This window comes from Arachis hypogaea, chromosome 1 (genome assembly GCF_003086295.3).
Source record: "Arachis hypogaea cultivar Tifrunner chromosome 1, arahy.Tifrunner.gnm2.J5K5, whole genome shotgun sequence".
Classification (NCBI taxonomy): domain Eukaryota; kingdom Viridiplantae; phylum Streptophyta; class Magnoliopsida; order Fabales; family Fabaceae; genus Arachis; species Arachis hypogaea.
In genome coordinates, this window is record NC_092036.1 from 66,111,938 (window position 1) to 66,138,955 (window position 27,018).

The following is a 27,018-nucleotide window of genomic DNA, read 5'->3' on the forward strand; positions in this document are numbered from 1 at the left end:
TTCTTGCAATCTAAGTTTCTGCAATTTATATTACTTGCACTTTAAGATTCAGCTTCTTTACTTCCTGTTCTCTTTAATTTACTGCAATTTTCCCTCTCCCTTTTAAATTTCATGCAATTTAGCTTCTGCCGGATATAGATCACTCAATTCAACTCTTGTTCGCTTGACTAAATCAACCATTAAACTAAAATTGCTCAATCCTTCAATCCCTGTGGGATCGACCTCACTCTCGTGAGTTTTATTACTTGATGCGACCCGGTATACTTGCCGGTGAGTTTGGTGTCGAATCGTTTTCTGCACATCAGGTGTGCTGTTTTCAATGTTGTTTTTTATTTTTGCTTTTGTTTTTGTGACCTCACATGATCATCATCCTAAAGAAATCATAAAATAACAATGAAAAATAGAAATTCAGCATAGATAAGTAAAAATTGAGTTGCCTCCCAACAAGTGCTTCTTTAATGTCAATAGCTTGACAGTGAGCTCTCATGGAGCCTCATAGATACTCAGAGCATGATGATGGCCACTCAACACCAAATTTAGAGTTTGAATGTGGGGGCTCTATTTGACTCTGTATTGAGAGAAACTTTTCATGCTTCTTCTCCATGTGTACAGAAGGAGATCTTTGAGCCTTAAACACAAGGTAGTCCTCATTCACTTGAAGGACCAACTCTCTTCTGTCAACATCAATCACAGCTTTTACTGTGGCTAGGAAGGGTCTGCCAAGAATAATGGATTCATCCTTATTCTTCCTAGTGTCCAGGATTATGAAGTTAGCAGGGATGTAAAGGCCTTGAACCTTCACTAAAACATCCTTTACAAGTCCATAAGCCTGTCTCAAGGATTTGTCTGCCATCTCTAGTGAGATTCTCGCAGTTTGTACCTCAAAGATTCCCAATTTTTCCATTACAGAAAGTGGCATGAGGTTTATGCCTGACCCCAGGTCACAAAAAGCATTCTCAAAGGTAGCGTTTGGTTACTGAGACATAGACACAGTGGTACACGGTGACACATGTCTGCTGTTTAGTTTGGTGAGACACAGATTTTTGAAGGACACGGGAGGACACGGATGGACACGGAGACACTAAATTTGTGTACCTCCAATTTGGTGAGACACTGAGACACAACTTGTGAGACACTAATTTTTTACTCTTTTACCCTTATTGAGTTTTTAAAATTTGTCCTCTTATCTTCCCAAATCTTTTTTTTTTCTCTTTCTCTTTTAGATTCTACAACTAAATTTACTTTTCTATTTTTTTTCAAAAAAAATTTGTACATTTAATTTTTTTATTTATTTAAATTTTGATTAATCTTTGATAAATTCTGAACTTTAATTTTCTATTTTTTTTCAAGAACAATTATATATTTAATATTTAAATGATAATTTAAGATGGTATTAGAAGAAATAAAAAATTATTAGAAGAAATAAAAATTTAATGGTGATGGCATGTATTGTTTGGGATAATAGGTGTATTGTAATGGTGGTAAAACTTGTGGTTGAATGAAGGGTAATTCAGTCTTTTTTAAATATATGTGTCTTATTTCTTATTTTTACCAAACACAATACATAGACACAAATATTTTATGTCCATGTCTTTAATGTCTGTGTCTCTGTGTCTATGTCTCATCAAATACATCAAGCAAACAGAGCCAAAGGTCATGGTTTCTATGGTACAATGTATTAAGAATTTTCCGGGATCCGGTTTCTTCTGAGGTAATGTCTACCTAATCAAGTCATTCAGTTCATTGGTGAGCAAGGGGGGTTCATCCTCCCAAGTCTCATTACCAAATAACTTGGCATTCAGCTTCATGATTGCTCCAAGGACTTAGCAACTTGCTCTTCAGTAATATCTTCATCCTCTTCAGAGGGAGAATACTCATCAAAGCTCATGAATGGCAGAAGTAGGTTCAATGGAATCTCTATGGTCTCTGTATAAGCCTCAGATTCCCTTGCTTCCTCAAAGGGGAACTTCTTTTTGTCTAGAGGACATCCCCTGAGGTTTTTCTCACTGGGAATCACGTCTTCCTCACTCTCTCCAGGTTCGGCTATGTTGGTCATGGTTATGGCCTTGCACTCTCTCTTGGGATTTTCTTTTGTATTGCTTGGGAGAGTGCTAGGAGGAGTTTCAGTAACCTTTTTACTCAGCTGACCCACTTGTGCCTCCAAATTTTTAATGGAGGATCTTGTTTCATTTATGAAACTTAGTGTGGTCTTACATAGATCAAAGACTATGGTTGCTAAGACAGAATAACTCTGCTCAGAGTTCTTTGTCTGTTACTGAGAAGATGATGGAAAAGGCTTGCTATTGCTAAACCTATTTCTTCCACCATTATTGTTGTTGAAGCCTTGTTGAGGCTTCTGTTGGTCCTTCTATGAGAGATTTGGATGATTTCTCCATGAAGGATTATAGGTGTTTCCATAGGGTTCTCCTATGTAATTCACCTCTTCCATTGCAGGGTTGTCAGGATCATAAGCTTCTTCTTCAGAAGATGCTTCTTTATTACTGCTGGATGCAGCTTGCAATCCAGTCAGATTTTAAGAAATCATATTGATTTGCTGAGTCAATAATTTATTCTGAGCCAATATGGTATTCAGTGTATCAATCTCAAGAACTCCTTTCTTCTGAGTTATCCCATTGTTCACAGGATTTCTTTCAGAAGTGTACATGAACTGGTTATTTGCAACGATTTTAATGAGTTCCTGGGCTTCTGCAGGCATTTTCTTCAGATGAATAGAACCACCTACAGAATGGTCCAATGACATCTTGGATAACTCAGACAGACCATCATAGAAGATACCTATGATGCTCCATTCTGAAAGCATGTTAGAAGGACACCTTCTGATCAATTGCTTGTATCTTTCCCAAGCTTCATAGAGGGATTCACCTTCCTTCTATTTGAAGGTTTGAACTTCCACTCTAAGCTTACTCATCTTTTGAGGTTAAAAGAATTTAGCTAAGAAGGCATTGACCAGCTTTTCCCAAGAGTTCAGGCTGTATCTAGGTTGTGAGTTCAACCATATACTAGCTCTATCTCTTACAGCAAAAGGGAAAATCATAAGTCTGTAGATCTCGGGATCAACTCCATTGGTCTTAATAGTGTCACAGATTTGCAAAAATTCAGCCAAGAACTGATAAGGATCTTTGAAGAACTAAAGATTGATGGTTTAGAAGTTATAATAAATTCTCGTTGCAAGTATAGTTTCTAAACTAAGCAGTCAGCCTTTCTTACAAATGTTTGGCTGTCACCAGTAACAAACCCAATAAAATTTATAAACCGAAGTATTCAAACCTCAGGTCGTCTTCTCAAGGAATTGCAGGGAAGTATAAATTATTATTGGTTATGGAAAATAGTGTTTGGGTTTGAAAAGGGTTTTGAATGAGAGAAATAAATTGCAGGAATTAATAAATCAATAGCTAATAAAACTCTTGGCAAGGTATGAAAACTGGAAGTCCTATCCTAGTTATCCTTATCAATGGTGATGAGAATTATATTTCTGCTACCACTAAGTCAACCTCTAACTATGAAGGTCAGTTAAGTGGACAAATTAATTTAATACCTAAAGTCCTAGTCAACTCCTTAAGGAAAGACTAAAGTTATAGGAATCTAAATTAATCAGCAAGAATAATAATTATCAATCACGATGAGTTTGATAACTCAAGAGTTACCAATTAATCAACCAAAGCCAATAGCAAATAATCTAAATTAAAAATAAGGAAAAACAATCATGAGTCTGAAATACCTCAAATTATATTAATTAAGAAAATCAATCCCAACATGGAAAAGTTCATAAGCCAAATAGGCAACATAAGTAATACAAGCATTAAAGTATTTGGAAGTAAAAGAGAAATATAAAGTAAAAGGAATATTGAACCTGATGAAAAGTCGAAATCCTAAATCCTTTAAGAGGAATCCTAATCCTAAATCCTAAGAAAGAGGAGAGAACCTCTCTCTCTAAAAACTACATATAAATTATGAAAAGTGAATTATGATCTGATCTAAAGTGATGATTTGAGTCTCTGCATGTTCCCTGACTTTAATCTGTGTTTCTGGGCCGAAAACTGGGTTGAAATGCGGCCCAGAATCTCTGCCAGTGACTTTTGTAATTCTGCAGATCACGCACGTCACGCGGCCGCCTCGTCCACGTGATCGCGTTACTCAGCGTTTTTCGTACCACGCATGCGCGTCGTCCACGCATTCGCATCGTTCGTGCAGCTCCCAGTCTGCGCGGTCGCGTCAGGCACGCGAATGCGTCACTCTGATTTCTTCCATTTCGCGCGGTCGCGTGAGCCATGCGACCGCGTGACTTCTCGCTGGTCATCTCCTCAATTCCTTGTGTTCCTTCCATTTTTGCATGCTTCCTCTTCATTCTCTAAGTCATTCCTGTCCTATGAAGCCTGAAACACTTAACACACAAATCAAGGCATCGAATGGTAATAAGAGAGGATTAATATTAGCTAAATTAAGACCAAAGAAGCATGTTTTCAATCATAGAACTAAACTAGGAAGGAATTGTAAAATCATGCAAATCATATGAAAAAGTGGGTGAAAAGCTTGATAAAACCATTCAATTAAATACAATATAAACCATAAAATAGTGGTTTATCAACCTCCCCACACTTAATCATTAGCATGTCCTCATGCTAAGCTCAAGGAGACAAAATAAATGAGTAGGAAAAAGCAGGACTCATGCAATGCAACCTATGAATGTGAATGCAACTACATGCTAAAATGATTCTATCTACTTGGTGAAAAAGTAAATAAATCTTTCAAGAACAGATATGAACTGGATTTCACTAATTCAAATCACAAAATACAATACAAATAACTTGCAAGAAGAAGATAGCTCATGAAAGCAGGGAACATAGAATTAAGCACTGAACCTTTACTGGTAGTGTATATCATTCTAACTCTCAAGTGTCTAGGGTCAATTCTCTCAATTCTCTACTAATCTTGCTTTCTATAGCTTGCTTTTCATCTAACAATCAACAAAAAATTTAATGCACCAATACACAAATCAAGAGGTCTTTTAAGGGTTGTAATGGGATTAGGGTCAAGGTAGGATTGTATTTGGCCAAGTAGACTAAAATCTGAATCCTTAATTAACTTAAACTTTCCACCTAACATAGGACAATCCATGTAATCATAATATAAAATCAATAACTACCCATTAACTGCATTTGCTACATATTTATGCATTCCAAGTTTTGAGTATAGTACATGTGCATTGCTATGACCATTTACTTTGGGGCATTTTTGTCCCCTTTTTATTTTTCTGCTCTTTTTTTTCTTTTTTTTATTTGAGTCTTTTCTTAATAAGTTTTTTTTTCAATGCATATGATTAAGGTATTGAATGCATAAACATGTTCTTAACATTTTTCACATTTTCACACAAAGTCTAACATACTCAATTCCCAAACCAAATGTTTCCAAACTCACTTTCCCCACACTTAATTCATGAGCACTCTCACTAGTCTAAGCTAATCAAGGATTCAAATTAAGGACATTATTGTTTTTCGCTTAGAGTTAGTGATGAGCTAAAGTAAAGAACAAGGGGTAAGATAGGCTCAACATTGGTTTGCAAAGGATAATAGAAGGTAAGGCCATATGGGTATGTAAGCTCAGTGAAACAAGGCCTCAATCATATAAGTGCATGCATACATCAAATAATGGAAATATAGAATGAAGCAAGACAAAGATCACAATTTTAGAAAGAAAAACACACACCAAAAATAAAATATTGGTTGGCAAAATGCAACCAATCAAGTAGGCTCAAAATCTTACTGGTTTTGTGTGTTCGAGCTCTAAATCATGTTCCAAAATAATATTTCTTCAAACAAGTTTTTCAAAAAGTTTTTAATTTAAATTAGTGAAATACTATAAAAGTTTCTTGAAAAAGAAAATATTACTTCAACCAAGTAATGGTAATATATGCACAAAATCAAACATGCAAATGCAACAATGAAAAACAAAAAATTGGTGTTGAGAAAGGACTAACTAACCCGTGGAGATCGGTATCGACCTCCCCACACTTAAAGATTGCACCGTCCTCGGTGCATGCAAAGATGTGCAGGTGGGCGGGGGTTGTGGTTCCTCAGCCGGTGCTCGTTGTAGAGTGTTTCTTTTTACCCTTCCTGGTGGCCATCCTAAAAAGGGAGAAGAGAAAGGAGCATGAAGTCAAAGGTATAGAGCAAGGGAGAGGGCATTATGAGTAATAATCATGCCAAAATAAAGAAGAATGTCGTTAACACATGGTTGTGATTCCATGAAATTAGGACATCAGTGGAAACATAGCATGATAAATTGAGGCAATTAAATGCAAGATATTTTATTGGCATGCTGGCAAAGGCATGAGTAGCATAAATCAAGCATTAAAAGCCTTACTATATTATTAGTCGTGAGAAACTAACAATAACATTTATATTCACAATTATATTTAATTAATAAAATATTGGAAAGGGTTTTGTGAAAAACAGGCATTAGAGTAGAAGGATAGAATAATGAAGAATACACAATGCCATATGGGCTTTTTCACAAACACTTAGTATGCATGTTTAATATGATAGGGGAATAATGAATTTGGAACATACAAGCATTCCAAGTAATATGAATTGTCAAACAACTCCATAAATTTACCGGATAATGCGACACCCAACAGTTGACTAAATTAATTTTAAAAATCTAAAAATTTTCAATTTTTTATTTTTTAGATATTGTTGGAATTTTTTACTTTTCAACTATTAGAAAAAAAAATTTTAAATTAAAGATTAATAATAAATTTACATATCTGTTGCTTACTGGATATTGTTAGACTTTATTTTATTTTTCTAATTTAAATAAAAAAGCTTATTCTTATAATTTAAAAATTCAAAAATAAAAAATTTTTTTTCAAATTTTTATTTTTAAAAGTATTTTTTTGATTCACCGAATAATGCTACACCCGGAGAGTTGACTTTTTTTTCGCTGCACTTGTCCAAAAATTGAGAATAAAGTAATTAAAAAATATTAAATTTTCAATTTTTTATTTTTTGGATATTATTGGAATTTTTTATTTTTTACTACTAGAAAAAAATTATTTTTTTAGTTTAAAAATTAAAAAAAATAAATTTATAGATCTGTTGTTTACTAGATATTGCTTACTTTATTTTATTTTCCTAGTTTAAATAAAAAAATTTAATCATAATATTTAAAAATCCAAAATTAAAAAATTTAGTTTTTGAAACTTTTAAATTTTTTTAAAATATTTTTTTATTTTTTTATTCGCTGGATAATGCTTACACCCTACCGTTGTCTTTTTTTCCTCCACTTGTTAACAAATTAAGAATAAATTAATTTAAAAAATTTAAAATTTTTAAATTTTTAAATTTTTTGGATATTTTTTGGAATTTTTCATTTTTCTACTATTATAAAAAATTTATTTTTTAGTTTTAAAATTAAGAAAAATAATAAAGTTACTGATTTTTTGTTTACTTGATATTGCTGGACTTTATTATATTATTTTAATTTAAATAAAAAAATTTAATCTTATAATTTAAAAATTAAAAATTAATAAATTTATTTTTTTTGAAATTTTTATTTTTTTAAAAATGTTTTTGTTATTTTTTTATTTACCGGATAATGCTACACCCGACAGTTGACTAAATTAATTTTAAAAATCTATAAATTTTCAATTTTTTTATTTTTTAGATATTGTTGGAATTTTTTATTTTTCTACTATTAGAAAAAAAATTATTTTTTGCTTTAAAAATTAAAAATTAATAATAAATTTACATATCTGTTCTTTACTGGATATTGTTAGACATTATTTTATTTTTCTAATTTAAATAAAAAAGATTATTCTTATAATTTAAAAACTCAAAAATAAAAAATTTATTTTTTTCAAATTTTTATTTTTTAAAAGTATTTTTTTTATTCACCGAATAATGATACACCCGGAAAGTTGACTTTTTTTGCTGCACTTGTCCAAAAATTGAGAATAAAGTAATTAAAAAATATTAAATTTTCAATTTTTTATTTTTGGATATTATTGGAATTTTTTATTTTTTACTACTAGAAAAAAATTATTTTTTTAGTTTAAAAATTAAAAAAAAATAAATTTATGGATCTGTTGTTTACTAGAAGTTGCTTACTTTATTTTATTTTCCTAGTTTAAATAAAACAATTTAATCATAAGATTTAAAAATACAAAAATAAAAAATTTAGTTTTTGAAACTTTTAAATTTTTTAAAAATATTTTTTTATTTTTTTATTCGCTGGATAATGCTTACACCCTACCGTTGTCTTTTTTTCCTCCACTTGTTAACAAATTAAGAATAAATTAATTTAAAAAATTAAAAAATTTTAAATTTTTTTTTATTTTTTGGATATTTTTTGGAATTTTTCATTTTTCTACTATTATAAAAAATTTATTTTTTGGTTTTAAAATTAAGAAAAATAATAAAGTTACTGATTTTTTGTTTACTTGATATTGCTGGACTTTATTATATTATTTTAATTTAAATAAAAAAATTTAATCTTATAATTTAAAAATTAAAAATTAAGAAATTTAGTTTTTTTGAAATTTTTATTTTTTAAAAAATGTTTTTGTTATTTTTTTATTTACCGGATAATGCTACACCCGACAGTTGACTAAATTAATTTTAAAAATCTAAAAATTTTCAATTTTTTTATTTTTTAGATATTGTTGGAATTTTTTATTTTTCTACTATTAGAAAAAAATTTATTTTTTGCTTTAAAAATTAAAAAATTAATAATAAATTTACATATCTGTTCCTTACTGGATATTGTTAGACTTTATTTTATTTTTCTAATTTAAATAAAAAAGTTTATTCTTATAATTTAAAAACTCAAAAATAAAAAATTTATTTTTTTCAAATTTTTATTTTTTAAAAGTATTTTTTTTATTCACCGAATAATGCTACACCCGGAGAGTTGACTTTTTTTTCGCTGCACTTGTCCAAAAATTGAGAATAAAGTAATTAAAAATATTAAATTTTCAATTTTTTATTTTCTAGATATTGTTGGAATTTTTTATTTTTTACTACTAGAAAAAAATTATTTTTTTAGTTTAAAAATTAAAAAAAATAAATTTATAGATCTGTTGTTTACTAGATATTGCTTACTTTATTTTATTTTCCTAGTTTAAATAAAACAATTTAATCATAAGATTTAAAAATCCAAAAATAAAAAATTTAGTTTTTGAAACTTTTAAATTTTTTAAAATATTTTTTATTTTTTTATTCGCTGGATAATGCTTACACCCTACCGTTGTCTTTTTTTCCTCCACTTGTTAAAAATTAAGAATAAATTAATTTAAAATTTTAAAATTTTTTTATTTTTTGGATATTTTTTGGAATTTTTCATTTTTCTACTATTATAAAAAATTTATTTTTTAGTTTTAAAATTAAGAAAAATAACAAATTTACTGATTTTTTGTTTACTTGATATTGCTGGACTTTATTATATTATTTTAATTTAAATAAAAAAATTTAATCTTATAATTTAAAAATTAAAAATTAAGAAATTTAGTTTTTTTGAAATTTTTATTTTTTTAAAAATGTTTTTGTTATTTTTTTATTTACCGGATAATGCTACACCCGACAGTTGACTAAATTAATTTTAAAAATCTAAAAATTTTCAATTTTTTTATTTTTTAGATGTTGTTGGAATTTTTTATTTTTTTACTTTTAGAAAAAAATTATTTTTTGCTTTAAAAATAAAAAGTTAATAATAAATTTACATATCTGTTCCTTACTAGATATTGTTAGACTTTATTTTATTTTTCTAATTTAAATAAAAAAGATTATTCTTATAATTTAAAAACTCAAAAATAAAAAATTTATTTTTTTCAAATTTTTATTTTTTAAAAGTATTTTTTTTATTCACCGAATAATGATACACCCGAAAAGTTGACTTTTTTTCGCTGCACTTGTCCAAAAATTGAGAATAAAGTAATTAAAAATATTAAATTTTCAATTTTTTATTTTTTGGATATTATTGGAATTTTTTATTTTTTACTACTAGAAAAAAATTATTTTTTTAGTTTAAAAATTAAAAAAAAATAAATTTATGGATCTGTTGTTTACTAGATATTGCTTACTTTATTTTATTTTCCTAGTTTAAATAAATCAATTTAATCATAAGATTTAAAAATCCAAAAATAAAAAATTTAGTTTTTGAAACTTTTAAATTTTTTAAAAATATTTTTTTATTTTTTTATTCGCTGGATAATGCTTACACCCTACCGTTGTCTTTTTTTTCCACCACTTGTTAACAAATTAAGAATAAATTAATTTAAAAAATTTAAAATTTTTAAATTTTTTTATTTTTTGGATATTTTTTGGAATTTTTCATTTTTCTACTATTATAAAAAATTTATTTTTTAGTTTTAAAATTAAGAAAAATAATAAAGTTACTGATTTTTTGTTTACTTGATATTGCTGGACTTTATTATATTATTTTAATTTAAATAAAAAAATTTAATCTTATAATTTAATAATTAAAAATTAAGAAATTTAGTTTTTTTGAAATTTTTATTTTTTAAAAATGTTTTTGTTATTTTTTTATTTACCGGATAATGCTACACCCGACAGTTGACTAAATTAATTTTAAAAATCTAAAAATTTTCAATTTTTTTATTTTTTAGATATTGTTGGAATTTTTTATTTTTCTACTATTAGAAAAAAATTTATTTTTTGCTTTAAAAATTAAAAATTAATAATAAATTTACATATCTGTTCCTTATTGGATATTGTTAGACTTTATTTTATTTTTCTAATTTAAATAAAAAAGTTTATTCTTATAATTTAAAAACTCAAAAATAAAAAATTTATTTTTTTCAAATTTTTATTTTTTAAAAGTATTTTTTTCTTCACCGAATAATGCTACACCCGGAGAGTTGACTTTTTTTTCGCTGCACTTGTCCAAAAATTGAGAATAAAGTAATTAAAAATATTAAATTTTCAATTTCTTATTTTCTGGATATTATTGGAATTTTTTATTTTTTACTACTAGAAAAAAATTATTTTTTTAGTTTAAAAATTAAAAAAATAAATTTTTAGATCTGTTGTTTACTAGATATTGCTTACTTTATTTTATTTTCCTAGTTTAAATGAAACAATTTAATCATAAGATTTAAAAATCCAAAAATAAAAAATTTAGTTTTTGAAACTTTTAAATTTTTTAAAATATTTTTTATTTTTTTATTCGCTGGATAATGCTTACACCCTACCGTTGTCTTTTTTTCCTCCACATGTTAAAAATTAAGAATAAATTAATTTTAAATTTTTAAATTTTTTTATTTTTTGGATATTTTTGGAATTTTTCATTTTTCTACTATTATAAAAATTTATTTTTTAGTTTTAAAAGTAAGAAAAATAATAAATTTACTGATTTTTTGTTTACTTGATATTGCTGGACTTTATTATATTATTTTAATTTAAATAAAAAATTTAATCTTATAATTTAAAAATTAAAAATTAAGAAATTTAGTTTTTTTGAAATTTTTATTTTTTTAAAAATGTTTTTGTTATTTTTTTATTTACCGGATAATGCTACACCCGACAGTTAACTAAATTAATTTTAAAAATCTAAAAATTTTCAATTTTTTTATTTTGTAGATATTGTTGGAATTTTTTATTTTTCTACTTTTAGAAAAAAATATTTTTTGCTTTAAAAATAAAAATTAATAATAAATTTACATATCTGTTCCTTACTGGATATTGTTAGACTTTATTTTATTTTTCTAATTTAAATAAAAAAGATTATTCTTATAATTTAAAAACTCAAAAATAAAAAATTTATTTTTTTCAAATTTTTATTTTTTAAAAGTATTTTTTTTATTCACCGAATAATGATACACCGAAAAGTTGACTTTTTTTCGCTGCACTTGTCCAAAAATTGAGAATAAAGTAATTAAAAAATATTAAATTTTCAATTTTTTATTTTTTGGATATTATTGAAATTTTTTATTTTTTACTACTAGAAAAAAATTATTTTTTTAGTTTAAAAATTAAAAAAAATAAATTTATGGATCTGTTGTTTACTAGATATTGCTTACTTTATTTTATTTTCCTAGTTTAAATAAAACAATTTAATCATAAGATTTAAAACACCAAAAATAAAAAATTTCGTTCTTGAAACTTTTAAATTTTTTAAAAATATTTTTTTATTTTTTTATTCGCTGGATAATGCTTACACCCTACCGTTGTGTTTTTTTTCCTCCACTTGTTAACAAATTAAGAATAAATTAATTTAAAAATTTAAAATTTTTAAATTTTTTTATTTTTTGGATATTTTTTGGAATTTTTCATTTTTCTACAATTATAAAAAATTTATTTTTTAGTTTTAAAATTAAGAAAAATAATAATGTTACTGATTTTTTGTTTACTTGATATTGCTGGACTTTATAATATTATTTTAATTTAAATAAAAAATTTAATCTTATAATTTAAAAATTAAAAATTAAGAAATTTAGTTTTTTTGAAATTTTTATTTTTTAAAAAATGTTTTTGTTATTTTTTTATTTACCAGATAATGCTACACCCGACAGTTGACTAAATTAATTTTAAAAATCTAAAAATTTTCAATTTTTTTATTTTTTAGATATTGTTGGAATTTTTTATTTTTCTACTATTAGAAAAAAAATTATTTTTTGCTTTAAAAATTAAAATTAATAATAAATTTACATATCTGTTCCTTATTGGATATTGTTAGACTTTATTTTATTTTTCTAATTTAAATAAAAAAGTTTATTCTTATAATTTAAAAACTCAAAAATAAAAAAATTATTTTTTTCAAATTTTTATTTTTTAAAAGTATTTTTTTTATTCACCGAATAATGCTACACCCGGAGAGTTGACTTTTTTTTCACTGCACTTGTCCAAAAATTGAGAATAAAGTAATTAAAAATATTAAATTTTCAATTTTTTATTTTCTGGATATTGTTGGAATTTTTTATTTTTTACTGCTAGAAAAAAATTATTTTTTTAGTTTAAAAATTAAAAAAAATAAATTTATAGATCTGTTGTTTACTAGATATTGCTTACTTTATTTTATTTTCCTTGTTTAAATAAAACAATTTAATCATAAGATTTAAAAATCCAAAAATAAAAAATTTAGTTTTTGAAACTTTTAAATTTTTTAAAATATTTTTTATTTTTTTATTCGCTGGATAATGCTTACACCCTACCGTTGTCTTTTTTTCCTCCACTTGTTAAAAATTAAGAATAAATTAATTTAAAATTTTAAAATTTTTTTATTTTTTGGATATTTTTTGGAATTTTTCATTTTTCTACTATTATAAAAAATTTATTTTTTAGTTTTAAAATTAAGAAAAATAACAAATTTACTGATTTTTTGTTTACTTGATATTGTTGGACTTTATTATATTATTTTAATTTAAATAAAAAAATTTAATCTTATAATTTAAAAATTAAAAATTAAGAAATTTAGTTTTTTTGAAATTTTTATTTTTTTAAAAATGTTTTTGTTATTTTTTTATTTCCCGGATAATGCTACACCCGACAGTTGACTAAATTAATTTTAAAAATCTAAAAATTTTCAATTTTTTTATTTTTTAGATGTTGTTGGAATTTTTTATTTTTCTACTTTTAGAAAAAAAATTATTTTTTGCTTTAAAAATAAAAAATTAATAATAAATTTACCTATATGTTCCTTACTAGATATTGTTAGACTTTATTTTATTTTTCTAATTTAAATAAAAAAGATTATTCTTATAATTTAAAAACTCAAAAATAAAAAATTTATTTTTTTCAAATTTTTATTTTTTAAAAGTTTTTTTTTTATTCACCGAATAATGATACACCCGAAAAGTTGACTTTTTTTCGCTGCACTTGTCCAAAAATTGAGAATAAAGTAATTAAAAAATATTAAATTTTCAATTTTTTATTTTTTGGATATTATTGGAATTTTTTATTTTTTACTACTAGAAAAAAATTATTTTTTTAGTTTAAAAATTAAAAAAAATAAATTTATGGATCTGTTGTTTACTAGATATTGCTTACTTTATTTTATTTTCCTAGTTTAAATAAATCAATTTAATCATAAGATTTAAAAATCCAAAAATAAAAAATTTAGTTTTTGAAACTTTTAAATTTTTTAAAAATATTTTTTTATTTTTTTATTCGCTGGATAATGCTTACACCCTACCGTTGTCTTTTTTTCCACCACTTGTTAACAAATTAAGAATAAATTAATTTAAAAAATTTAAAATTTTTAAATTTTTTTATTTTTTGGATATTTTTTGGAATTTGTCATTTTTCTACTATTATAAAAAATTTATTTTTTAGTTTTAAAATTAAGAAAAATAATAAAGTTACTGATTTTTTGTTTACTTGATATTGCTGGACTTTATTATATTATTTTAATTTAAATAAAAAATTTTAATCTTATAATTTAATAATTAAAAATTAAGAAATTTAGTTTTTTTGAAATTTTTATTTTTTAAAAATGTTTTTGTTATTTTTTTATTTACCGGATAATGCTACACCCGACAGTTGACTAAATTAATTTTAAAAATCTAAAAATTTTCAATTTTTTTATTTTTTAGATATTGTTGGAATTTTTTATTTTTCTACTATTAGAAAAAAATTTATTTTTTGCTTTAAAAATTAAAAATTAATAATAAATTTACATATCTGTTCCTTATTGGATATTGTTAGACTTTATTTTATTTTTCTAATTTAAATAAAAAAGTTTATTCTTATAATTTAAAAACTCAAAAATAAAAAATTTATTTTTTTCAAATTTTTATTTTTTAAAAGTATTTTTTTCTTCACCGAATAATGCTACACCCGGAGAGTTGACTTTTTTTTCGCTGCACTTGTCCAAAAATTGAGAATAAAGTAATTAAAAATATTAAATTTTCAATTTCTTATTTTCTGGATATTATTGGAATTTTTTATTTTTTACTACTAGAAAAAAATTATTTTTTTAGTTTAAAAATTAAAAAAATAAATTTTTAGATCTGTTGTTTACTAGATATTGCTTACTTTATTTTATTTTCCTAGTTTAAATGAAACAATTTAATCATAAGATTTAAAAATCCAAAAATAAAAAATTTAGTTTTTGAAACTTTTAAATTTTTTAAAATATTTTTTATTTTTTTATTCGCTGGATAATGCTTACACCCTACCGTTGTCTTTTTTTCCTCCACTTGTTAAAAATTAAGAATAAATTAATTTTAAATTTTTAAATTTTTTTATTTTTTGGATATTTTTTGGAATTTTTCATTTTTCTACTATTATAAAAAATTTATTTTTTAGTTTTAAAAGTAAGAAAAATAATAAATTTACTGATTTTTTGTTTACTTGATATTGCTGGACTTTATTATATTATTTTAATTTAAATAAAAAATTTAATCTTATAATTTAAAAATTAAAAATTAAGAAATTTAGTTTTTTTGAAATTTTTATTTTTTTAAAAATGTTTTTGTTATTTTTTTATTTACCGGATAATGCTACACCCGACAGTTGACTAAATTAATTTTAAAAATCTAAAAATTTTCAATTTTTTTATTTTGTAGATATTGTTGGAATTTTTTATTTTTCTACTTTTAGAAAAAAATTTATTTTTTGCTTTAAAAATTAAAAATTAATAATAAATTTACATATCTGTTCCTTAGTGGATATTGTTAGACTTTATTTTATTTTTCTAATTTAAATAAAAAAGATTATTCTTATAATTTAAAAACTCAAAAATAAAAAATTTATTTTTTTCAAATGTTTATTTTTTAAAAGTATTTTTTTTATTCACCGAATAATGATACACCCGAAAAGTTGACTTTTTTTCGCTGCACTTGTCCAAAAATTGAGAATAAAGTAATTAAAAAATATTAAATTTTCAATTTTTTATTTTTTGGATATTATTGGAATTTTTTATTTTTTACTACTAGAAAAAAATTATTTTTTTAGTTTAAAAATTAAAAAAAATAAATTTATGGATCTGTTGTTTACTAGATATTGCTTACTTTATTTTATTTTCCTAGTTTAAATAAAACAATTTAATCATAAGATTTAAAAACCAAAAATAAAAAATTTCGTTCTTGAAACTTTTAAATTTTTTAAAAATATTTTTTTATTTTTTTATTCGCTGGATAATGCTTACACCCTACCGTTGTCTTTTTTTCCTCCACTTGTTAACAAATTAAGAATAAATTAATTTAAAAATTTAAAATTTTTAAATTTTTTTATTTTTTGGATATTTTTGGAATTTTTCATTTTTCTACAATTATAAAAAATTTATTTTTTAGTTTTAAAATTAAGAAAAATAATAATGTTACTGATTTTTTGTTTACTTGATATTGCTGGACTTTATTATATTATTTTAATTTAAATAAAAAATTTAATCTTATAATTTAAAAATTAAAAATTAAGAAATTTAGTTTTTTTGAAATTTTTATTTTTTAAAATATTTTTGTTATTTTTTTATTTACCGGATAATGCTACACCCGACAGTTGACTAAATTAATTTTAAAAATCTAAAAATTTTCAATTTTTTTATTTTTTAGATATTGTTGGAATTTTTTATTTTTCTACTATTAGAAAAAAATTTATTTTTTGCTTTAAAAATTAAAAATTAATAATAAATTTACATATCTGTTCCTTATTGGATATTGTTAGACTTTATTTTATTTTTCTAATTTAAATAAAAAAGTTTATTCTTATAATTTAAAAACTCAAAAATAAAAAATTATTTTTTTCAAATTTTTATTTTTTAAAAGTATTTTTTTATTCACCGAATAATGATACACCGGAGAGTTGACTTTTTTTCGCTGCACTTGTCCAAAAATTGAGAATAAAGTAATTAAAAAATATTAAATTTTCAATTTTTTATTTTTTGGATATTATTGGAATTTTTTATTTTTTACTACTAGAAAAAAATTATTTTTTTAGTTTAAAAATTAAAAAAAATAAATTTATGGATCTGTTGTTTACTAGATATTGCTTACTTTATTTTATTTTCCTAGTTTAAATAAAACAATTTAATCATAAGATTTAAAAATCCAAAAATAAAAAATTTAGTTTTTGAAACTTTTAAATTTTTTAAAATATTTTTTTATTTTTTTATTCGCTGGATAATGCTTACACCCTACCGTTGTCTTTTTTTCCTCCACTTGTTAAAAATTAAGAATAAATTAATTTAAAAATTTAAAATTTTTAAATTTTTTTATTTTTGGATATTTTTTGGATTTTTCATTTTTCTACTATTATAAAAAATTTATTTTTTAGTTTTAAAATTAAGAAAAATAATAAAGTTACTGATTTTTTGTTTACTTGATATTGCTGGACTTTATTATATTTTTTAATTTAAATAAAAAATTTAATCTTATAATTTAAAAATTAAAAATTAAGAAATTTAGTTTTTTTGAAATTTTTATTTTTTTGAAAATATTTTTGTTATTTTTTTATTTACCGGATAATGCTACACCCGACAGTTGACTAAATTAATTTTAAAAATCTAAAAATTTTCAATTTTTTTATTTTTTAGATATTGTTGGAATTTTTTATTTTTCTACTATTAGAAAAAAATTATTTTTTGCTTTAAAAATTAAAAATTAATAATAAATTTACATATCTGTTCCTTACTGGATATTGTTAGACTTTATTTTATTTTTCTAATTTAAATAAAAAAGTTTATTCTATAATTTAAAAACTCAAAAATAAAAAATTTATTTTTTTCAAATTTTTATTTTTTAAAAGTATTTTTTTATTCACCGAATAATGATACACTCGGAGAGTTGACTTTTTTTCGCTGCACTTGTCCAAAAATTGAGAATAAAGTAATTAAAAAATATTAAATTTTCAATTTTTTATTTTTTGGATATTATTGGAATTTTTTATTTTTTACTACTAGAAAAAAAATTATTTTTTTAGTTTAAAAATTAAAAAAAATAAATTTATGGATCTGTTGTTTACTAGATATTGCTTACTTTATTTTATTTTCCTAGTTTAAATAAAACAATTTAATCATAAGATTTAAAAATCCAAAAATAAAAATTTAGTTTTTGAAACTTTTAAATTTTTTAAAAATATTTTTTTATTTTTTTATTCGCTGGATAATGCTTACACCCTACCGTTGTCTTTTTTTCCTCCACTTGTTAAAAATTAAGAATAAATTAATTTAAAAAATTTAAAATTTTTAAATTTTTTTATTTGTTGGATATTTTTTGGAGTTTTTCATTTTTCTACTATTATAAAAAATTTATTTTTTAGTTTTAAAATTAAGAAAAATAATAAAGTTACTGATTTTTTGTTTACTTGATATTGCTGGACTTTATTATATTTTTTAATTTAAATAAAAAATTTAATCTTATAATTTAAAAATTAAAAATTAAGAAATTTAGTTTTTTTGAAATTTTTATTTTTTTGAAAATATTTTTGTTATTTTTTTATTTACCGGATAATGCTACACCCGACAGTTGACTAAATTAATTTTAAAAATCTAAAAATTTTCAATTTTTTTATTTTTTAGATATTGTTGGAATTTTTTATTTTTCTACTATTAGAAAAAAATTTATTTTTTGCTTTAAAAATTAAAAATTAATAATAAATTTACATATCTGTTCCTTACTGGATATTGTTAGACTTTATTTTATTTTTCTAATTTAAATAAAAAAGTTTATTCTTATAATTTAAAAACTCAAAAATAAAAAATTTATTTTTTTCAAATTTTTATTTTTTAAAAGTATTTTTTTATTCACCGAATAATGATACACTCGGAGAGTTGACTTTTTTTCGCTGCACTTGTCCAAAAATTGAGAATAAAGTAATTAAAAATATTAAATTTTCAATTTTTTATTTTTTGGATATTATTGGAATTTTTTATTTTTTACTACTAGAAAAAAATTATTTTTTTAGTTTAAAAATTAAAAAAAATAAATTTATGGATCTGTTGTTTACTAGATATTGCTTACTTTATTTTATTTTCCTAGTTTAAATAAAACAATTTAATCATAAGATTTAAAAATCCAAAAATAAAAAATTTAGTTTTTGAAACTTTTAAATTTTTTAAAAATATTTTTTTATTTTTTTATTCGCTGGATAATGCTTACACCCTACCGTTGTCTTTTTTTCCTCCACTTGTTAAAAATTAAGAATAAATTAATTTAAAAAATTTAAAATTTTTAAATTTTTTTATTTGTTGGATATTTTTGGAGTTTTTCATTTTTCTACTATTATAAAAAATTTATTTTTTAGTTTTAAAATTAAGAAAAATAATAAAGTTACTGATTTTTTGTTTACTTGATATTGCTGGACTTTATTATATTTTTTAATTTAAATAAAAAATTTAATCTTATAATTTAAAAATTAAAAATTAAGAAATTTAGTTTTTTTGAAATTTTTATTTTTTTGAAAATATTTTTGTTATTTTTTTATTTACCGGATAATGCTACACCCGACAGTTGACTAAATTAATTTTAAAAATCTAAAAATTTTCAATTTTTTTATTTTTTAGATATTGTTGGAATTTTTTATTTTTCTACTATTAGAAAAAAATTATTTTTTGCTTTAAAAATTAAAAATTAATAATAAATTTACATATCTGTTCCTTACTGGATATTGTTAGACTTTATTTTATTTTTCTAATTTAAATAAAAAAGTTTATTCTTATAATTTAAAAACTCAAAAATAAAAAATTTATTTTTTTCAAATTTTTATTTTTTAAAAGTATTTTTTTATTCACCGAATAATGATACACCCGGAGAGTTGACTTTTTTTCGCTGCACTTGTCCAAAAATTGAGAATAAAGTAATTAAAAAATATTAAATTTTCAATTTTTTATTTTTTGGATATTATTGGAATTTTTTATTTTTTACTACTAGAAAAAAATTATTTTTTTAGTTTAAAAATTAAAAAAAATAAATTTATGATCTGTTGTTTACTAGATATTGCTTACTTTATTTTATTTTCCTAGTTTAAATAAAACAATTTAATCATAAGATTTAAAAATCCAAAAATAAAAATTTAGTTTTTGAAACTTTTAAATTTTTTAAAAATATTTTTTTATTTTTTTATTCGCTGGATAATGCTTACACCCTACCGTTGTCTTTTTTTCCTCCACTTGTTAAAAATTAAGAATAAATTAATTTAAAAATTTAAAATTTTTAAATTTTTTTATTTGTTGGATATTTTTGGAGTTTTTCATTTTTCTACTATTATAAAAAATTTATTTTTTAGTTTTAAAATTAAGAAAAATAATAAAGTTACTGATTTTTTGTTTACTTGATATTGCTGGACTTTATTATATTTTTTAATTTAAATAAAAAATTTAATCTTATAATTTAAAAATTAAAAATTAAGAAATTTAGTTTTTTTGAAATTTTTATTTTTTAAAATATTTTTGTTATTTTTTTATTTACCGGATAATGCTACACCCGACAGTTGACTAAATTAATTTTAAAAATCTAAAAATTTTCAATTTTTTTATTTTTTAGATATTGTTGGAATTTTTTATTTTTCTACTATTAGAAAAAAATTATTTTTTGCTTTAAAAATTAAAAATTAATAATAAATTTACATATCTGTTCCTTACTGGATATTGTTAGACTTTATTTTATTTTTCTAATTTAAATAAAAAAGTTTATTCTTATAATTTAAAAACTCAAAAATAAAAAATTTATTTTTTTCAAATTTTTATTTTTTAAAAGTATTTTTTTATTCACCGAATAATGATACACCCGGAGAGTTGACTTTTTTTCGCTGCACTTGTCCAAAAATTGAGAATAAAGTAATTAAAAAATATTAAATTTTCAATTTTTTATTTTTTGGATATTATTGAAATTTTTTATTTTTTACTACTAGAAAAAAATTATTTTTTTAGTTTAAAAATTAAAAAAAATAAATTTATGGATCTGTTGTTTACTAGATATTGCTTACTTTATTTTATTTTCCTAGTTTAAATAAAACAATTTAATCATAAGATTTAAAAATCCAAAAATAAAAATTTAGTTTTTGAAACTTTTAAATTTTTTAAAAATATTTTTTTATTTTTTTATTCGCTGGATAATGCTTACACCCTACCGTTGTCTTTTTTTCCTCCACTTGTTAAAAATTAAGAATAAATTAATTTAAAAATTTAAAATTTTTAAATTTTTTTATTTGTTGGATATTTTTGGAGTTTTTCATTTTTCTACTATTATAAAAAATTTATTTTTTAGTTTTAAAATTAAGAAAAATAATAAAGTTACTGATTTTTTGTTTACTTGATATTGCTGGACTTTATTATATTTTTTAATTTAAATAAAAATATTTAATCTTATAATTTAAAAATTAAAAATTAAGAAATTTAGTTTTTTTGAAATTTTTATTTTTTTAAAATATTTTTGTTATTTTTTTATTTACCGGATAATGCTACACCCGACAGTTGACTAAATTAATTTTAAAAATCTAAAAATTTTCAATTTTTTTATTTTTTAGATATTGTTGGAATTTTTTATTTTTCTACTATTAGAAAAAAATTTATTTTTTGCTTTAAAAATTAAAAATTAATAATAAATTTACATATCTGTTCCTTACTGGATATTGTTAGACTTTATTTTATTTTTCTAATTTAAATAAAAAAGTTTATTCTTATAATTTAAAAACTCAAAAATAAAAAATTTATTTTTTTCAAATTTTTATTTTTTAAAAGTATTTTTTTATTCACCGAATAATGATACACCCGGAGAGTTGACTTTTTTTCGCTGCACTTGTCCAAAAATTGAGAATAAAGTAATTAAAAAATATTAAATTTTCAATTTTTTATTTTTTGGATATTATTGGAATTTTTTATTTTTTACTACTAGAAAAAAATTATTTTTTTAGTTTAAAAATTAAAAAAAATAAATTTATGGATCTGTTGTTTACTAGATATTGCTTACTTTATTTTATTTTCCTAGTTTAAATAAAACAATTTAATCATAAGATTTAAAAATCCAAAAATAAAAATTTAGTTTTTGAAACTTTTAAATTTTTTAAAAATATTTTTTTATTTTTTTATTCGCTGGATAATGCTTACACCCTACCGTTGTCTTTTTTTCCTCCACTTGTTAAAAATTAAGAATAAATTAATTTAAAAATTTAAAATTTTTAAATTTTTTTATTTTTGGATATTTTTGGATTTTTCATTTTTCTACTATTATAAAAAATTTATTTTTTAGTTTTAAAATTAAGAAAAATAATAAAGTTACTGATTTTTTGTTTACTTGATATTGCTGGACTTTATTATATTTTTTAATTTAAATAAAAAATTTAATCTTATAATTTAAAAATTAAAAATTAAGAAATTTAGTTTTTTTGAAATTTTTATTTTTTAAAAATATTTTTGTTATTTTTTTATTTACCGGATAATGCTACACCCGACAGTTGACTAAATTAATTTTAAAAATCTAAAAATTTTCAATTTTTTTATTTTTTAGATATTGTTGGAATTTTTTATTTTTCTACTATTAGAAAAAAATTTATTTTTTGCTTTAAAAATTAAAAATTAATAATAAATTTACATATCTGTTCCTTACTGGATATTGTTAGACTTTATTTTATTTTTCTAATTTAAATAAAAAAGTTTATTCTTATAATTTAAAAACTCAAAAATAAAAAATTTATTTTTTTCAAATTTTTATTTTTTAAAAGTATTTTTTTATTCACCGAATAATGATACACTCGGAGAGTTGACTTTTTTTCGCTGCACTTGTCCAAAAATTGAGAATAAAGTAATTAAAAAATATTAAATTTTCAATTTTTTATTTTTTGGATATTATTGGAATTTTTTATTTTTTACTACTAGAAAAAAATTATTTTTTTAGTTTAAAAATTAAAAAAAATAAATTTATGGATCTGTTGTTTACTAGATATTGCTTACTTTATTTTATTTTCCTAGTTTAAATAAAACAATTTAATCATAAGATTTAAAAATCCAAAAATAAAAAATTTAGTTTTTGAAACTTTTAAATTTTTTAAAAATATTTTTTTATTTTTTTATTCGCTGGATAATGCTTACACCCTACCGTTGTCTTTTTTTCCTCCACTTGTTAAAAATTAAGAATAAATTAATTTAAAAAATTTAAAATTTTTAAATTTTTTTATTTGTTGGATATTTTTTGGAGTTTTTCATTTTTCTACTATTATAAAAAATTTATTTTTTAGTTTTAAAATTAAGAAAAATAATAAAGTTACTGATTTTTTGTTTACTTGATATTGCTGGACTTTATTATATTTTTTAATTTAAATAAAAAATTTAATCTTATAATTTAAAAATTAAAAATTAAGAAATTTAGTTTTTTTGAAATTTTTATTTTTTTAAAATATTTTTGTTATTTTTTTATTTACCGGATAATGCTACACCCGACAGTTGACTAAATTAATTTTAAAAATCTAAAAATTTTCAATTTTTTTATTTTTTAGATATTGTTGGAATTTTTTATTTTTCTACTATTAGAAAAAAATTTATTTTTTGCTTTAAAAATTAAAAATTAATAATAAATTTACATATCTGTTCCTTACTGGATATTGTTAGACTTTATTTTATTTTTCTAATTTAAATAAAAAAGTTTATTCTTATAATTTAAAAACTCAAAAATAAAAAATTTATTTTTTTCAAATTTTTATTTTTTAAAAGTATTTTTTTATTCACCGAATAATGATACACCCGGAGAGTTGACTTTTTTTCGCTGCACTTGTCCAAAAATTGAGAATAAAGTAATTAAAAAATATTAAATTTTCAATTTTTTATTTTTTGGATATTATTGGAATTTTTTATTTTTTACTACTAGAAAAAAATTATTTTTTTAGTTTAAAAATTAAAAAAAATAAATTTATAGATCTGTTGTTTACTAGATATTGCTTACTTTATTTTATTTTCCTAGTTTAAATAAAACAATTTAATCATAAGATTTAAAAATCCAAAAATAAAAAATTTAGTTTTTGAAACTTTTAAATTTTTTAAAAATATTTTTTTATTTTTTTATTCGCTGGATAATGCTTACACCCTACCGTTGTCTTTTTTTCCTCCACTTGTTAAAAATTAAGAATAAATTAATTTAAAAAATTTAAAATTTTTAAATTTTTTTATTTTTGGATATTTTTGGATTTTTCATTTTTCTACTATTATAAAAAATTTATTTTTTAGTTTTAAAATTAAGAAAAATAATAAAGTTACTGATTTTTTGTTTACTTGATATTGCTGGACTTTATTATATTTTTTAATTTAAATAAAAAATTTAATCTTATAATTTAAAAATTAAAAATTAAGAAATTTAGTTTTTTTGAAATTTTTATTTTTTTAAAATATTTTTGTTATTTTTTTATTTACCGGATAATGCTACACCCGACAGTTGACTAAATTAATTTTAAAAATCTAAAAATTTTCAATTTTTTATTTTTTAGATATTGTTGGAATTTTTTATTTTTCTACTATTAGAAAAAAATTATTTTTTGCTTTAAAAATTAAAAATTAATAATAAATTTACATATCTGTTCCTTACTGGATATTGTTAGACTTTATTTTATTTTTCTAATTTAAATAAAAAAGTTTATTCTTATAATTTAAAAACTCAAAAATAAAAAATTTATTTTTTTCAAATTTTTATTTTTTAAAAGTATTTTTTTATTCACCGAATAATGATACACCCGGAAGTTGACTTTTTTTCGCTGCACTTGTCCAAAAATTGAGAATAAAGTAATTAAAAAATATTAAATTTTCAATTTTTTATTTTTTGGATATTATTGGAATTTTTTATTTTTTACTACTAGAAAAAAATTATTTTTTTAGTTTAAAAATTAAAAAAAAATAAATTTATGGATCTGTTGTTTACTAGATATTGCTTACTTTATTTTATTTTCCTAGTTTAAATAAAACAATTTAATCATAAGATTTAAAAATCCAAAAATAAAAAATTTAGTTTTTGAAACTTTTAAATTTTTTAAAAATATTTTTTTATTTTTTTATTCGCTGGATAATGCTTACACCCTACCGTTGTCTTTTTTTCCTCCACTTGTTAAAAATTAAGAATAAATTAATTTAAAAATTTAAAATTTTTAAATTTTTTTATTTTTGGATATTTTTGGAATTTTTCATTTTTCTACTATTATAAAAAATTTATTTTTTAGTTTTAAAATTAAGAAAAATAATAAAGTTACTGATTTTTTGTTTACTTGATATTGCTGGACTTTATTATATTTTTTAATTTAAATAAAAAATTTAATCTTATAATTTAAAAATTAAAAATTAAGAAATTTAGTTTTTTTGAAATTTTTATTTTTTAAAAATTTTTTGTTATTTTTTATTTACCGGATAATGCTACACCCGACAGTTGACTAAATTAATTTTAAAAATCTAAAAATTTTCAATTTTTTATTTTTTAGATATTGTTGGAATTTTTTATTTTTCTACTATTAGAAAAAAATTATTTTTTGCTTTAAAAATTAAAAATTAATAATAAATTTACATATCTGTTCCTTACTGGATATTGTTAGACTTTATTTTATTTTTCTAATTTAAATAAAAAAGTTTATTCTTATAATTTAAAAACTCAAAAATAAAAAATTTATTTTTTTCAAATTTTTATTTTTTAAAAGTATTTTTTTATTCACCGAATAATGATACACCCGGAGAGTTGACTTTTTTTCGCTGCACTTGTCCAAAAATTGAGAATAAAGTAATTAAAAATATTAAATTTTCAATTTTTTATTTTTTGGATATTATTGGAATTTTTTATTTTTTACTACTAGAAAAAAATTATTTTTTTAGTTTAAAAATTAAAAAAAATAAATTTATGGATCTGTTGTTTACTAGATATTGCTTACTTTATTTTATTTTCCTAGTTTAAATAAAACAATTTAATCATAAGATTTAAAAATCCAAAAATAAAAATTTAGTTTTTGAAACTTTTAAATTTTTTAAAAATATTTTTTTATTTTTTTATTCGCTGGATAATGCTTACACCCTACCGTTGTCTTTTTTTCCTCCACTTGTTAAAAATTAAGAATAAATTAATTTAAAAATTTAAAATTTTTAAATTTTTTTATTTTTGGATATTTTTGGAATTTTTCATTTTTCTACTATTATAAAAAATTTATTTTTTAGTTTTAAAATTAAGAAAAATAATAAAGTTACTGATTTTTTGTTTACTTGATATTGCTGGACTTTATTATATTTTTTAATTTAAATAAAAAATTTAATCTTATAATTTAAAAATTAAAAATTAAGAAATTTAGTTTTTTTGAAATTTTATTTTTTTAAAATATTTTTGTTATTTTTTTATTTACCGGATAATGCTACACCCGACAGTTGACTAAATTAATTTTAAAAATCTAAAAATTTTCAATTTTTTATTTTTTAGATATTGTTGGAATTTTTTATTTTTCTACTATTAGAAAAAAATTTATTTTTTGCTTTAAAAATTAAAAATTAATAATAAATTTACATATCTGTTCCTTACTGGATATTGTTAGACTTTATTTTATTTTTCTAATTTAAATAAAAAAGTTTATTCTTATAATTTAAAAACTCAAAAATAAAAAATTTATTTTTTTCAAATTTTTATTTTTTAAAAGTATTTTTTTATTCACCGAATAATGCTACACCCGGAGAGTTGACTTTTTTTCGCTGCACTTGTCCAAAAATTGAGAATAAAGTAATTAAAAATATTAAATTTTCAATTTTTTATTTTTGGATATTATTGGAATTTTTTATTTTTTACTACTAGAAAAAAATTATTTTTTTAGTTTAAAAATTAAAAAAAATAAATTTATAGATCTGTTGTTTACTAGATATTGCTTACTTTATTTTATTTTCCTAGTTTAAATAAAACAATTTAATCATAAGATTTAAAAATCCAAAAATAAAAAATTTAGTTTTTGAAACTTTTAAATTTTTTAAAATATTTTTTTATTTTTTTATTCGCTGGATAATGCTTACACCCTACCGTTGTCTTTTTTTCCTCCACTTGTTAAAAATTAAGAATAAATTAATTTAAAAATTTAAAATTTTTTTTTTTATTTTTTGGATATTTTTGGAATTTTT

At 20.4% G+C, this 27,018-nt stretch overlaps 1 non-coding gene across 1 annotated transcript; it reads left to right on the top strand.

Moving 5' to 3' along the window:
- The first annotated feature begins 2,815 nt into the window (after positions 1–2,815).
- Positions 2,816–2,923, top strand: LOC112711841 (small nucleolar RNA R71). The gene has a single exon (XR_003157610.1). It is a non-coding gene; the product is annotated as a small nucleolar RNA R71 (small nucleolar RNA).
- The last annotated feature ends 24,095 nt before the right edge of the window (positions 2,924–27,018 follow it).